The following is a 17181-nucleotide window of genomic DNA, read 5'->3' on the forward strand; positions in this document are numbered from 1 at the left end:
CTTTCACGGCCTTCAATCTATCTGCCTCTTGTCAGCAGGCATTCCCTTTCTTTGATTTGCTCATTGCGGTGTTCTTCCATGTTGTGATAACTGATGTTATGTGCCCTCTCTTGTTTTCGGTAGCATGGGCCAGAGACACGAAGACGGCTAAAAGAATCCCGGGGAAGAGGGAGAATGGTCTGTTCACCCTGCCAGTTCTCTCTTCATATGTAGCCACTGCTTGCAGGGCATAGCCTTGAGAATGCAAGACTGGATCAAAAATGATCCGCTCCGTTTCCTTCCTTTGTTTCCCTCTTTGTGTATATTTCAGAAAAGGGTGTATTTATTCAGCCATTGCATTAAACATCCATTTTTCCATGGCAACCAGGCACTGATGATCCATTTAGGATGTGTAGATACAGCATTGCTCACTCCTTTTCATTTCTTTTACATTAGGCCAGGGAGAAATCGAGTGGGAAGGCACTGATGGCTGATAAGCTAAAAAACATGAAGTTATTTGGTTTTATTAACAACTGATTGAAACACAAAGATTTAACCATTTTCTGGTAAAACAAAATAGACACACGGTGCCAAATTACTAAATAATATGTAAGAAGACCCACTCAGTATCTTTTATTGGATTGGATTAAGGTTACAATTTGTGCTTTATCTGTGGTTTGAAATAATGTGAATACAGTACTTTGTCTTTTGGAGCAAATACAATAACACCTGACTGCATTAGTATAACCAGAAATTATAAACCGAAGGTTGAATATGTTGAATTTTACCGTGGTATTCTTATTCCATTTGTCTGTCAAAATGATTACACAAAAACCATTTGGCTGAATTTCATAAAACATGGTTGAGAGGTACAGTAGTGTGGAAATGTGTTCTTAATACAGTGGAACCCCGACTTACGAAATTAATTCGTTCCAAAGGGTCTTTTGTAAGTCAAAGCACCTTTTTCCATCGCCTTTTGAGTGAGGCGATGCTGGCTGAAGACAAAGTTCTTGGTGGAGGAGGAGGTGGCGGAGGTTGAAGAAAGCATACGTATACATGCATACATGCGTACATGTAACATTATGGAATTGAATTTAATGTTTCTATTTTATCTATTTCGTTACGCAGGCATTTTGCCGTACCACGGGCAGAAATATTGCCATTAAGTGCCTTCGTAACTTGAATTTTGCGTTAAATGGGGTCTTCGTAAGCCGGGGTTCCACTTTATTTTGATAAGACGATGTAAAGTCTAAAGCCTTACTGAAGTGGCACATTTAGTATCAGTCCCTAGGGGCAGCAGAGCATAGGTTTATTCGTCAGAACAACATTAAATCACACGTGAGATGTTCTCAGTTTAAGGTAAAGACACAACCAGATAAGTTTCCTCGCTCACTTGATAAGCTTTATTCTGCTTAAACAAGCACTTGGTTTAAGTACAGTCAATTCATGCTTACCAGTATTTTAGTGCCTCTCGTGTCACTATTGGAAAAAATACACTTAATGTGATGCTGACACAAAATGTGACCATACATTTGCATTATTTTTTTGTTTGTATTTTCTGTTCATACCTTCATAAACAGGGACTCTGTTTTGTATATTAATTTGAACATTTTTTAAAGTAAATTCTTTCAGATGTATTTGGTGATAAAAAATTAAAGTGGAAGATAGTCATGATTATGACAGACCTTTTACAACTTTCTGCCAACTCTTTCTTTTCTATCTAAAAATTGATAAAATGTTTCTGTAGTTCAAGATGTGTGCAGGCTTGACAAAACAGACAAGAAATTATATTAACAAAGTCTTGGTTTATGTGGTCTGTCATTCTGAATTCAGGACTTTAGAGGTCACTGGTGTTTTAGTCGCTCTACTCCCTTCCATTTTCTCAACCACATTCAAACCTTGTTGGCTCCTCCCCGTTTTCGTTGCAATGATAAATGTGCTGAGAGTAAATGAAAATTTTAACCAAGGTCAAGTTATTGTATTTAGCTGATGGGGGTTGTGCTTTTTCTAATTGCGTTATATATCATGTAGGGGTAAAAGTGCAATACTGGTTGAAGTTATACCTCAGTTGAGCCTTATCGATTACTTGACATCTTGCAGAATTAGTTTGGTCATAGACCGTATTGGGCTTCTTTTTTTTTTTTCTTTCTTTGATTTCCTTTATAGGAAATATTGCTGTTTACAGTCGGGGAAATTGTTATTTGATCCACTTGCTCACTTACAAAGAAATCAAATCTTATTTTTATGACAGTTTCATTTTAATGGAGACAGAATATCAACTGAAAATCCAGTAAAAACATATTAAAGCTTATAAATTGATTTAGTACTTGGTCGTGGAATCGTTGTATTTAGTTTGTGACCAAGTTTGCACACATCTGATGACTGATTCTGGGCAACTCCTCTTTACTGAAACTCTTAAATCCTTTAGGTTTATTGACTGCGACTTGGCAACTCGATGCTTCTTTTCTATAGGACTGAGGTCTGAAGACTGGCTAGGCCACTGCATGAACTTAAAGTACTTCTTCTTTAGCCACTGCCTTGTAGTTTGGCGGTGTATTTTGGGTCATTGTCCTGCTGGAAGACACATCATTCACCATCTTCAGTTTTCTGGCTTTTATGGTACATGGTCCCATCCATTGACCCGTCAATGCAATGTCAGCGTCGACCTGTGTCGACAGGCTAAAAGCATATTGTTACCACCACTGTGCTTGACGGTGGGGATAATCTCTAGATACTCAGCATTTCTCTTCTAGTTGATGTCAGAGAGCTTGTTTATGGTTTCATCTGACCACAGCACTTTCTTCCAAACCTCCTCTGAATAATTTAGGTGCCTACTGGCAAACTTAAGATGGGCCTATGCATGTGCCTACTTAAACAGGAGGACCTTGCGTCCCAACGGCCTTCAGATCATTAGCAAGCTCCTCCCTTGTAGTTTTGTGCTGATACACCACCTTTCTCTTGATTATCCTCACCCCATGAGGCATGATCTTGCATGGAGCTCCAGACTGAGGGTGATCAATGGTTATCTTATACTTCCTCCATTCCCAAATAATTCCACCAACAGTTGTCACCTTCTCACCAAGCTTCTTGTAGGCCATTCCAGCCTTCCGGACACATCTGCTTTGTACATATAACAAGCTGAGAACAGGAGTATCTGTAATTGATTGGCTGTGTGCCACATGGGTACAAAGCCAATTTCTTGGAGCCAGAATTCTGGCTGGGTTAAAGGGGATCAAATACTTATTTTACTTTTTGTTTGTTTGAGTTTAGATTGGATTATCTGCACTCTAAGTACTCCAGAGTTATTCAAAAACCTGTAATTGCTCCAAGATTTTGGTTTGATTATCTGTTGACCACCTCACCATATCAAACAGTCAAACACGGGATTGTCCCCCAAAATTTGGTCCGGCAGATTTAGTGGATATCTCAGGAGTCTAACTCCCTACATTCCCTTCAAGGTTTATCAGTAGCAGCCTGAAAAAAGACCAAAAAAACCCCTTTTCCCTCCTTCTGACATGAACCTTCACTTAGGCTGAATCAGCTAATGCTGTTATCAGTTGCTATGGAGACTGACTGAGTTAGGATGTTGCTGTGGAAACTGAGCAGCAGCTCATTACCACCCACAGCAACCCTCCACACTCGCTTGAGCAGCACCACACAAATACATAGCTCATACACACTCATTTAAATACACACATACACAGTAGATATGTTTTTATTCATGATGTATCAGCCGTAAGTATGATTAATATTGCTTTTATTTAAACCTCACAGAGATACAGTGACATGGTGCACACACCTGTACAAATGTGTAGGAATTTTGCGGTGCTTTTATTAAAATTTTGTATTAACAGGTAGCTCACCGTGGGTTTCACGTGAGTCAGTCTCTTAAAGATTAAATTACCACTCCGATCTTTGTGACAGGAGCTAATCACTAACCAGCACTTTCATTATCACTGCATTTAGCGTGTTGCTTCCAGGTGCGCTCAAGCTGAAATTTGCTCTCCGTCAGCCCTTTTTCACCCCAAACACTCAGAGAATGTCACAGTAGGAAAGAAAGCACACGTGTTACTAATATTATTCTGTTCAAATGTTCCAGTAACCCACGGCAGTGTGACAGTAAAACCAACATGAATACAATAGCAGCCACTTGAAACTGAAGAAATGGAATTCGGCCATTCTTTATTCTTCTAATTAAAACTGGTGCCTTTCCTACTGTGACATGACAAAATGTCTGCCGTGGAAAGGGCCAGGGTGGGAGGGGGCAGATGTGGTCTCTCTCATTTGCAAATGGATCCTGCACTTGTTTGTTTCCAGCAGTCTGGGTTTAGTCTGGGTTCAACTTTTTTCACCTCACAGTCATACCTTTTTACAACGCCATCCATTTCCTGACTTGCCTTCTTTTTGCGAGACCATGCTAGTGAATTCTGTCTTTTAAAATGCAGTTTTATCAGTGTAAATAAGAGGAATCATTAAGAATCTGAATGAGAATGATTTTCTCCCCCTACATATAAGGCTTGTTCTATTATTTTAATATTTTTCACAGGGATTTAGAGTCACAAACTAATCTCTCCCTTAAACAAAATTACATTCAGTAAGCAGTGTAACGACCACATATGTGTAATTAGCGTGGCATGTTACACTTGTTTACATGAGACGATGTTGATATTAGTCATCTCTGTCCACAAGTCTCTGTTAAAATGTAAATGCTGAAGAAAATCTTGACCCATGCACTTGATCAGGGCTTTCTCTCCCTGCTGTTGTTTATTAATTCAGTAGTAGCGGTGCTGCCTGCTGTGGCTCAGTGTTTCACTGCTCCCCTGATAGTTTCGGCTGTGATACTGATATATTCAAAAACACACTCTGCACACTGCCTGAGAAGTCCGTAGAATTGACTTTGCAGTGCACCCATATGGCATTTCATTCTAGCTACTCGAAGCACAACATTGGACTACAGTCAAATGTATTAGCACAGCGTTCTCTATAATATCGTAGTGCTAAAATTATCTTTTATATATGTAGGCCAGAGGACAGAAATTATATTAAGGCTATAATTACACAGGACATGTCTTTTGTCCACGAAGGTACGTTTTCTAAGTGTTATGTACGCTACTTGTGCACACCTCAGTCTCTGTTTGACTTTCTGTTTCAGATGCATTGGGTGATTATAAAAATCCATTTAACATGGATGTTTGTATTCCAATTATGGGCCTATTAACATGCTACACCGCACATGTTGCCATGATAAAACATTTGCAGGCTACAACAGAGCTCCGTATAAGCGAGTCCATCAAATCTCACTGTCTCTTGTTGGTTCACACTTGATCGACAGAGCTTTGTCATAAAAATGAAATCTGTCGTCTCAAGCATTTTGTCACTGCATCTGCTGCTGAACCCTCAAAACAGTTAAATATAGAAATTAACCAGCACATTTTTTGTTTCTTGATGTAGTAAAAGCGTCACCCACTGTAGGACATATCTGGCTATCCATATGGTCACTGACACAGCTATAAATACTGTACTGTATCTTCATTCACCAGCAGAGAACACACACAAGCTTCTACTTAATCATAATGGATTAACTATCGGGTGTTGTGTTTTGGGATGTAATTCCCAAATCTCCCAAACTCATTTTAAAACTATGAATGCACTGTAGTAATTCTTTGTGGACTGCTGTATATATATATAAACATCTCCACACATCGATATCACACATGCAGTTGGTAAAATTCACACTCACAGACTTGACAATGCCAGTGCACATACTGTATCAAAGTACTCGCTATTGAACAAACCATTAGCACTGGTACTCTTAAAAATGTGAAGGCTGATCATGAGATTGTTTTGCCACATGCAGTAATTCTACCGTGGCAGTGAAAATGAAAGCTGCATCCACCTGCACTCAGCAGCAAGTGGGCACAGCCGGAGGCGGTCTATGTGTGCCCGATGCACACATGGTGCACCTGTTTGGGAGTGCGCTGCACTGTAGGCATTTGTGTAGTGATATGTTTGTGCGAGACTGGGGAGTGTTCATTAGCTTATTGGTAATGTAACTGACTGGTGCTGTTTATAGTGGAGCCCACGCAAACTCCTAAAGAAGCTGTGAAAACGCTTGTTCTCTTGTAAAGAGCACCACCAACTGAAGCTCTGTGTCTGACACCGACAGAGCAGGCACTTTATTCCGTAATACATATGGTGTCTCAGCGCAGGGAAATGGCGCCGAAACACAGGGTTGAAAGAGGTAAATGAGGTCTCGGCAGCAATGGGTTTAGTCAATAGAGGAAAAAGGAGAGAAAAAAAAAATCTAATTTTAGCGAGGTCATTTATTCTTTAATGTGCATGAACCCTTTGTTATTGCTAGTATCTTTTCCTCTTCTTTTTATACACAGCAAATTGCACTGAACAAGGAAAAAAAAGAGTTGGGGAGAGGAAATTCACTTCCATAATTTAGAGTAGAAAAAAAGCTTTTCTTTCTCATCCCCCAGCTGATTTCTGTTTTCATTTTCAAGGGGAAATTAAAAGTTATTTTGGTTCACTTTGGAGAAACCACTTGTCCGACATGTTTTAGCTCTCTAAAACACTCGCACTAAATGCAGTGTGCATATTTTATAATAATATCACTAACAGGGCTGGGCCATATCATACCGTTCACGGTAATACCGGTATAATGTTGGGCAATGATAAGAAAATGAAATATTGCGATAGAATATGGGTAAAACGTGCATGCGCAGTACCTTTGTTTTCATACGCACATGACCGAAAAAGCATGGCGGCGACGGAGAAAGAGGAGGGCGAAAGCGGATCGTTGAATGAAACTGATGAACCAGAATTGGTTTGTAAAAATGCTGCAACGTCAGTGGTGTGGAACTGGTTTAGCTTTCGTCCGTCAGATACACAACAAAGCACTATTTTTGGTAGAGCATGCTAGCGGGCCGTCGTTAATACCGTGTTTTTTGGAAAATACAGCACACTTAAAATCAATCCTTTGATTTTTCTGAAAATCGACAGTGCCCCATGTAATCCCGTGTGCCTTATGAATGAATTCTGGTTGTGTTTACTGACCTCGAAACGATTTTATGTGGTACACAGCGCTCGAAAATCTGTCAAATGTTTTAGTACGGCTTTGCTAAGCTATGAAGCCGCACCGCTTGATGAATTGTCGGAGCATTACGGCTATCGTAATCAGGAGCCTCGCGGAGGGATACCTACTGTGCTTCAACATAATATTACCATATTGTGTGTGTATAACCTCTTTTTAAGTTTTGTGGATATTATACATGGTTATGCTGAGGATATGTCGGCCAATTTCCACTGGAAATGCCTTTTGGTTAAACTGTCAGCAAAGAATTTGCATTTGCACTGTTAAATTTTTATATAACTTTAATGCACATAAAAAACAGCTTGTTTAATTGAAAATACATTGATGTTTTGTTTTTGTTTTTTTGCACTAATAAAGTTGTGGAGTTATAAAGTAGTTTGTCTAGTGTCAATTATATCGTCAGTTATATCGTTATCGCAAATTTTCAAATGTATATCCTGAAAAATATTTTTGGTCATATCGCCCTGCTCTAATCACTGATGCCTTTCGCAATTTCTTCACACAAAGCTAATTTCTGGTGGCTCTTTGCCTGTATTTATTCTCTTAATTCTCTTAATTTTGTCCCATTAATAATTTCGTGTTGGAATTCAGTACTGTGACCACATTTACACATTTGTGTAAAAGTTGTTGTCACTTCATCTGGCGTATTGTTTTGTGTGTTGTTTTGCTAATTGATTAGGTCATTTAAATGATTTTACAAGGTTAAATGACCTGAGCTCAAAAAGCATCACTCCTTTAAAGCAAACTTACAGCTTGGCATTGATCTCGTATTCACTCTTAATGTTTTTTGGACATATAGGCAAACTGAAGTAGGTGTTGAGTCATCATTCAGCCATAAATTTTGCCTCCAGGGATGTCAGGGTCTTGAGTTCCTTGGGGTGGGGTTTTTATCCAAAGGAGTTAATGTACAGTTTTCCTAGCTTTGGCACCCTCTGCTGGCTACATGACAAATTAAAAATATAATTACAGATGGGGCCAAGCTGCTCAGCAGAGCAGTTAAAGAGTGCTGGTTCATACTGCTGGAGTATTTTCATTATATCATGTTCATTGCAGAATGTTGAACATTTTATGGGTTTTTTGTACCAGTTATTAACATGACCTCACTTTAAACCCTGTGCAATGAAAGATGTGACACAATAAATATGAAGTCATACTGCATTGTCTTCCAGATTTTGAATGCGTTTCTTAAGCCATTAACCAAGAATAAACAGCATTTTTGCATGAGTAGAATTTTGCTTAAGCAAATTATTGCAATTAACAAATATGTTTCCTGTTCAATCAATCATCACAGTGCCTGTTAGTGGTCATTTTTAATATGGTCCCTGCTCCAGCTGAAGAAAGCAGGATCAGCATCTTCCAAACCCCACCCAGCACAGTGCATTGATGTGGATTCAAAACAGACCACAGAGGCCTGCGAGGACCCAACCAGATGAATGTCTGTGCCTCATGTTTTCCAACATCTTAGCGGTCCCAGAGAAACAGACATGCACATGCTGAAAGGAAAAAGTACAAACAATGGTGGGGTAAATGTGGCAGCACTTCTGGGAATATTCATGCATGACAACATGTAATAAATAGACTACACAGCATCCTTTAAAGGTAAAGGAACAACACAGTAATGGAGGGATAGTAAATCAAGTATAAGTTATCGATAGTGTAAGTTATAAGCTACAGTACTGTACAAAAGTCCAGAGTCACCCGTAATTTCTTTATATTTTGCTTTCAATGGGACAGAGTTTCTTGTAAAGTGGTAAAGCAATAGGCTCTCTGAAGGTCTTTCATTTTAAACATTGGCTGCTTTTCCACTTGTTTTCAGTCCAGTCCTTGTACCTGACTATTTCCATAAGAATTTCATAGGAATTATTTGTTAAGCCACTTAACATTAATCTATAAATCATTCACGCATAAAAAATGTCCCTAACTCAAGGGGTAAATAAAACTTGCCTTAGGCACTTTGTTACTAGCAGCTTGTGACACTGCTAGTGACAACAACCCTTTTTGTTTTTATCTTGGCATAGCTGGTGTATAGCGTGTACTTAAAAGTTTGAGGAAACCAGGCAAGTGGAGGACAAAAAAGAAGTGGCAGGCCTTAGAAAAGCTGAGGTATGCCAGATTATTCAAGACCTGAGCTGAAAATCTGTAGCAACAGGACTTACAGAGTTAGAAATCAAGATTTAAAGTTTTTGGTTTAAATTGTTGTCAATATGTCAAAGTTATGGAATCATGAATGCAGAAAAGTATCATCAGATTTTGATCCAACATGCAATTCCATGTGGAACGCAGTTGTCACCACCTTCATTTGTCAGCACCAGACACACTGCCAATGCACTAAAACTGTACCTGGATAGAAAAACGTAGAATGGACTATCAGTCATGGATTGACCTCCACAGAGCCTTGACCTCAACATTATTGAAGCTGTATGGGATCATCTTGATAGAGGAATAGAATAAAAGGCAGCCAACTTCCAAAGACGAGCTTTAGATGTTCTTCAAGAAGCATGGAAAACTATTCCTGAAGACTACTTTAATAAGAAAGCTTAACTAAGAGAGTTCAGGATATATGGAAGAATAAAGTTGGTCCTACCAAATATTGATTTTCAAGCTTGTTTGAATTGTGCAAACTCGGTGTATCGTATGCTGTATTTCCATCTCTGTTTGCGCGTTTCAATAAATTAGGAAAATGGGAAACGGGTACACTAACAACATATACAGAAATGATGGGTGACTCAAGACTTGGAAACTCAGCCATGGAAAGTCATTCCATGAAGACTCAAGACAAGACTGTCACAGTTCTGTATTTAGTGTTTAAAAACATCACTAATTAGGATTAGTTTCCACAATCAAGGCTGTTTTATAAGCCACTTTTAAGTGAAACATTGACTTAATTCTCAAATGTAAAAATGCAACACGTCTGACTCTGTACTTTTACTCATTGGTACTGATTACATGAAGGTGCTCTCTCTTTTATGAGTTGAATATGTCTGCCTTTTTCACCATAGAACTAAAAAGAGAAGACCTATTTCACCATAGGACAGAAGAAGTTTAAAGTTTTCGTAGACACGTCATCTACCTGACTTTGTTAAAGTCGTGTCTGTAGTAATCTGTAGAGTGTGAATAACACTGGCTCTCATATCCTAGTCTAAAATAAATACACTATCTTGACTAATTGTTGGACACTAGATTATGAAAGGCTTAAACTACTGTGGATTTTCTAAGGAGTTAAGCACATATTTCTGCTGACAGCTTTAAGGTCAGATCAAGGTCAAAGATCCTAACAAATTAAACTACATCGGTCACATAGACAGTCAGTGTATCGGCTGGTTAAAAGTGACTGTTTTTTTCCCTCCCCGTCATGACATTCTGACTTAATTTGTCCAAGCAGAGAGGAGAAAAACTGGGCCCATTGGTTACATGACAGGGAATCAACAATGAGGAGAGATGTATGGCATAATTGTTTTATTTGCCGTCTTTTCTTTTTTCTGTTTCTCTGTTCCCTCTGGCCTTTTGCTAACCCCAATTACATGCTTGCTTTCTTTGCCCTGCTGCCTCCTGGTGTGCATATCCTGTTGGCATAAGGAGCTTTGGCTGCTTTTCTAAGAGACCAGAGTCTGTTCCCATCAGTGGAGCTGTCTGTTTGCATGGGAGTTTTGACTTGGTAGATTAATCCATGTTTACCACAACACAGTTAGGGATGTAACTAACTAGATACCAAGCCAGATTGATTGATTGAGTGAAAATGAAGCTACAGGGATTGTGGTGTAATAAATGAAGTATCAGTGGTGGCTGTAGTGATCTTTGTGTTATTCGTCATTACAGTTGAGGACGGTCACAGACAGTTGTACAGGTTTTGTTTATAGTGCATCAAAATGATGCACTATAAACAAAACTGCCTGTCATTTACAGGAAGAAAAAGACCTTGAGGATGTCGATGTCCTCCTATAATAGCTGTTAACTCAATTCAGGTATTTTGCAGATGCAAACCAGAACTAGATCAAATTTGCATGTATTCTCTTTTTTTGTTGCTTAAATCTAATCTCATCACATCATAGTTTATTCCTTTGTTTTGTTTTTTTCTTCCTTTTCAGGGAATTAACTTGTCCTAAGTGGGCATTTCTTCCAGGCTGAAATATACCTGTCATCAGTTCCAATAAAAGGAAATGATGTTTGGCAGCTACAGAGTTACTGGCTAAATTTAGTCCCCAAGACAACTTCTAATTCCCTTTGTTGGGGACTGTTTGGCTGTCTCGGTTTTGGTGTGATGGTGATTCATAGTTATTTTGCACCTGGGCCACAAGAGATTTTCTGGGCCTCTGAAAGCACACACACAGGCAGATCCAACACACATCCTGCAAGTAACCTGTTGTGGTTGTAGCTCATAGCATACACAAACACAATGTCTGCTTTAGAGTGGAGCATTTAAAGGAAGCTTACAGGTGAAGCCTGCAGTGCATTTCTTTGTTTTTTTTAATTGATAAAACTGTGGTTTTGACCTGGAACTTGAACCAAGGTACAGAGAAAAGGCACCAATAAATGCTGAAGTTGGATGTCTTGCAGGTCATACAGCTTCACAACATTCAGTTATGATGCTTTTACATACGGTTTATTTGTAAGTGTTGCTTTGGGAAATAATAAAATGTGAACGCTTGTTGGAGCCATTTCCTACTGAAGGTAAAAAGTGAAGCGATTTAAGTCTTATTGCTTGTGACTGATTACAGGGCGTTTTAAATGATGATGGAAATTCAGTCAGAGACTGTGTGATAATGGAAGGGACTGTTGTGTTCATGAGAAGTTGTCTGTTAAGCTTTCATTTGTGACCAGATGCAGACTGGCATTAGTTGGATAAAGCTGTGAAACAAGCGCAGACACTGAATAAATGCTGGCTGACGGGTTTGACTGACACGCCTACTGCATGACAGGGATTTGAGAAGTTAGCATTATAAGTACAAGTGAATAACTAAGAATGGCATGCCATAGCTGTTTTCGTGACAGCTTTAACACATTCATAATTTTGATTAAAAAAGGGAGATTAGCTATAAAAAAAAAACCCTGCCTACCTCAATCTTTTTGTTGTCTCTCAAACCTCCAGCTTCCTCTTTATGTTGAGCTGTTGTCCTTGGGCACATCTTTCAGTCTGAAAGTCATCTTTCAGATTTGGCAAATCAGTAAATATTTTTTAATGGTCACAGATATTTACACTAACTATTGAAATGCCTTATATTTAACGCACACAACTGTGACATTTCTTCTCAGCCTCTTAATGTCGAAAAATGTCGTAGCCACTTCAGCCAAAGTGGGCAAGTAGATGGTATATTGTAACAAAATAACGTTGTGTAAACACAGAAATATACTCACACACATATACAAATGCAACTACAGCTACCAGCAAGGAAACAAATGAAGAAGTCCAGACTCATCTTCAATGCTGAAAAGATTTTTTTTTAACTTTTGAAGTATAGCAAAGTCACATATTTTCTTCCATAATTGCTAATATTACACTGACCAACACATTATAAAATTCAAATGACATGGAGCTTTGTTTTTGCAAAAGTTGAGTGATCCTCAGTGGACATACCAGAGCACGTAGTTGTTGCTGTGGGTGCAGCTTTATGGTTGCTCTACAGCCACTGGGGTAAGAATTATTTGCAATCGCAAAAGCACAACATCAGAGAATTCTCTTTTAATTAGTTAAGGGACTGATGTACCATATGTATGTGTGTGTCTCTGAGTCTGAGAGTGAGAGAGAGGAACTTAACTGTATTTTAGGGCACAGAAAAAAAAAAGGGGGGGGGGGTCATTGGTGTAAATTTTGGAACTGCAGTTTGGAATTTGTGTAATTAAATAATCTCCATAAAATTTAGACCACTGCAATCTTGATGTTTAGGGGGAGATAAATATAAGCATTTGTTTTTCAGAATGAAAAACAATCTATTAGCTAAAAGAAAATGAATCAGTAGATTAAATTTGTGACTGAAATCTGCTGCAATGCTGATTTTCATGTATTGTTTATATTTTGTTGTCTGGTTGTTGTTTTTTTGTTGTGATATGAATAACATAGTCACATCTTTTTGGATATTATATTGAACATCACCTCTATGTTTGAGGTATCAAGTGACTCATGAGCCAAAGCAGATAGTTATAGAATCGCACCTTTAGCTTGTTTAGGGGAGCTTATGCCAAAAGGTGTTGAAAGGAAGACTACACTAGATTGAAACTTTAGGAGTAAGGATATGAATTCTCCAAATGTGGGAGTAGAATAGTTTTTTTCCCCCTCTCTCAGCCATATTTGGAAATTCATTCAGGAATACTCCTGGATATGTTTTGTGCAAAAGCTGCATTTTCTAAGGAATTTTCTAAGAAATCCTTCTGATGAAGGTCTTTCTCCTGAAAGCTATTCTCCCTTTCGGCCCATTCAGCGGCAAGAGTATAAACACTGCCGTCTTTTTACTGTCGTACGTTAATCAGGAGCTTTTGAACCTTTTCCAGTTGTGTTCCATTCATGGGCAGAATATCGTGGCACAGCAGATGTCTGGAGATGGTCCAGTTCAGGTATGGGGGTGGGTAGTAAGATCCCTTTTTAATTTTTCTGGACATGGATTTAATACTCCAGAAGTGAATGAATGAGTGATGTGTAATCTATGTCTGACAGTACAAAGTTATTCGTGATAACCTGTGAACAGTCTGCAGCAGGGAATTCATAAACAGCATTTCTTTACATTATAGAGTTTCTGGAGATGCTTCTTTGCAGTATTATATAATGGCTGAAATTAATGTAATGACGTGATGAATGAGAATGCAAGTTTTTAAGATGAGTTTTTTCTCTACAGCTCACTGCCCTGACTGTTAACAGGAGCGTGATGAATTCAATGAAGGGACTTTGGTAGGGCTGTTGCTGAGTCATTATTTTCCAATTAGACTCTTAGTCAGCGCTTTAAGCCAAATACTCATCTTTTAAGGGATGGCAAGCGGGTTTAAAGTGGAAAGGAAAAAGCTGTTTGATGGTTTTTCCAAATGTACAGCAGTATTATACTTCTACCATACATATTCTTTATTTTGGTCACAAGAAGATCGGATTTTTAGTATCTTTGCTTAACAGCTTGTCACCACTGCCTCCCGGCATTAATGTTGCTCTTCATTATGTCAGGTAGTTGGGTGTCAGGTGATTTTGAGACTGGGTTTGTAAAAATGTATGTTCTTCGATAATTTTACATGCTTTTTACCACAGAAACTGTGATGATTTGACCTTAAAAATAGATTTCACTTAGCTGCATCATAGCTGATGATCATTTAAGCGTGTAGGGCTCCAGCAATAAGATAAGACAAGGAAAGGAAATGGTTTGCAAGAGTACTTTATAAAATAAATAAAATGAATGACTTCTGACACCTTATTTCCAGATCACTAATGAGAATGAAGCAATTTGTAAAGAAAATTCATCAAAAGGGATAGAATATTTGAAACACTATATTTCAAAAAGTATTCGCTTGTCTGCCTTCACACACATAGGAATTTAAATGACATTCCATTCTTAATCTACAGGGTTTAATATGATGATGACCCACCCTTTGCAACTATAACGGCTTCAACTCTTCTGGGGAGGTTTTCCACAAGGTGTAGGATTTTGTTTATGGGAATTTTTGCCCATTCTTCCTGAAACACATTTATGGTTTGGTGTTTTGTGGGGTTGAGGTCAGTACTCTGTGCAGGCCAGTCAATTTCTTCCACACCAAACTTGCTCATTGATGTCTTTATTGACCTTGCTTTGTGCTCTGGTGTGCAGTCATATTGGAACGAGAAGAGCCCATCCCCAAACTCTTCTCACAAAGTTGGAGACATGAAATTGTCGAAAATATCGTGGTATGCTGAAATATTAAGAGTTACCTTCACTGGAACTAAGGGGCCGAGCTTAAATCCTGAAGAACGACCCCACACCATAATCCCCCACCACCAAACTTTACACATAAACAATGGAGTCAGACACATATCATTGTCTTGGCACTGCCAAACACAGACTTGTCTATCAGATTGCCAGATGGGAAGTGTGATCTCCATCTGCACTGCTCTAGAGGCCAGTGGTGGGGTGCTTTACGCCACTGCATCCAACGCTTTGCATTGCACTTGGCGATGTAAGGCTTGATTGTAGCTGCTCAGCCATGGAAACTCATTCCATGGCTCTCTACACATTGTTCATATAGTCTTCAGATTATCTCAAGAAGTTTGGAGGTCTTTAGCGATGGACTCGATGTAGAAAGTTGTCGATCTCTTACATGGCCTACCACTCTGTGGCTGAGGTTTTGTTCCCGATTGCTTCCAGTTTATTATAATACCACTAACAATTGACCGTGGAATATTTAGTACCAAGGAAATTTCACAACTGCACTTGTTGCACAGGTGGCTTGCTATCACGTTTCGATGTTGAAATTCACTGAGCTGAGAGCGACCCATTCTTCATATTTCTGACAACATAGTGTATTTCTACTAGAAGTTTTGGTCAAGTTACTTGAAAATAGTAATTAGTTACTGATTACTAATTACTAATTACTTCTCCAAAAAGTAATCCAGTTACTTTACTGATTACTTATTTTCAAAAGTAATTCATTACTTTATTACTTAGTTACTTTTTAAAAACATGATACACAACCTAAATATGTTATGAAACAACAAACCTTTCAGCCCAATTCTATTTTTTCTGCAAAATCCATCATATAAAATTGAATCAAATGAAAAAATCTGTTTTTAAATCTTGTTTTATTATTTTTACAGGAAAGTAACAGTAATTCTTTTTTTTTTTTTTTTTTTTTTGCAATAGTAATCGGATTACAGATCGGATTTTCTGCCAATCTTTGTCTACTAGTAGGAAGTATTTTGATACTGATGGTTTATGCAGTCTGTTGCTAGCGTAGTGCTATTCATTGCTCTTAACTCATTGCCCTTTTCCGAAGATACCCACAGTAGCCTGTAATGTCCTGGTGTTCTGGTATGTTTGGACTGTGCATGTCAGACTAAAGCTAATTTTTGTGTGTCTGCAAATGGAACTGCAGGTTGTGTGTATCTTTAAGAAGTAGAAAACAGGGAGGCAGACATGGCTGCTAGTCTTTGTGGCTGCAGATGTGGCATCAACAGGCACACACACCCTGATGGGGCCTTCGTTTTTTTTTTTACTGTCTTTTCATCTCTTTCACTCCTGTGCAGGCTCAGCAATTTTCTCACCTATACTTCTCCCCTTTCCTTTCCATCTGTCCCTAAGATGTAGTGATGATGGTGTGTGTGTGTGTGTGTGTTTGTGTTAACGGAGGTGCCACCTGCCACTGCACACCCAAAGTACTGGCAGCCTAATCTAATCTCCCTCCTCCCTCTCTCCCTTCCTCCCTCTTTTTCTCCCCCCACTACTGTTCTTTCCCCTTATCCTCCCTCATCCTTTCAGGTCTCGGATGTTATCCTTTCTTGTGAGCCTCGAACAACATTTCATCTAGCCAGGTGAGCTTCTCAATCTCTCCCCCTTTCTCTTTGTGTTGTCATCTCAGCCTCTGTCTCTTCCTCTCTGTCTCCACCGCATATGCTTTTGGGTGCTGCTGCAAAGATGCTGCGTCACTGTGCCTGTTTCATATGGACACAATTGCTGTTTCAGACCAGTAACAGAAAAAAACAAATGTTTTTCTCTTGTTTCACTTCTTTCTCCTTTTGAGCCACCTTGTCATGCTGGGGAATTGTTTGTGTATGTGTACCTGAATTTGTGAAGGTATTGTTTTTATGATGAATCCAGCAGTCTGTGAAAGTATAACAACATGCATTGTGTATCTGTCATTTGTTCAGTATGTCTGAGAGCATGTGCCTGAAACAACTGTGTGATTAGTGCTTTGTGTGTGTGTGTGTGTGTGTGTGTGTGTGGACATGTCTAGACGGTCCCAGACAGGCAGTATGACTTTCACGTGGTTAATGTGCAGATTGGAAACGTGCATTATCCCAACTAATGAAGACACTGCAGATTCACTCTGATTGTCAAAAATTACTTCTGCTTTCAAGTGTTGTCAACTGTTATCCAATTGGATGCCACTAATTGAAAAGTTGGAAGAAAAATAAATGATGAAATCACTAACCTCAGCTTTTA

General features: G+C 38.8%; 1 protein-coding gene across 1 annotated transcript in view; it reads left to right on the top strand.

The window, feature by feature from the left end:
- Positions 1-17181, top strand: part of LOC102199504 (microtubule-associated protein 2-like) — a gene marked incomplete at its 3' end in the record, with an annotated part of 75888 nt that overhangs the window by 14317 nt on the left and 44390 nt on the right. The window contains exon 3 of the mRNA XM_013908296.1: positions 16498-16550. The remainder of the gene's footprint in view (positions 1-16497; positions 16551-17181) is intronic.

The sequence above is a fragment of the Pundamilia nyererei genome, unplaced genomic scaffold (genome assembly GCF_000239375.1).
Source record: "Pundamilia nyererei isolate P.nyererei 1_Seehausen unplaced genomic scaffold, PunNye1.0 scaffold00009, whole genome shotgun sequence".
Lineage (NCBI taxonomy): Eukaryota > Metazoa > Chordata > Actinopteri > Cichliformes > Cichlidae > Pundamilia > Pundamilia nyererei.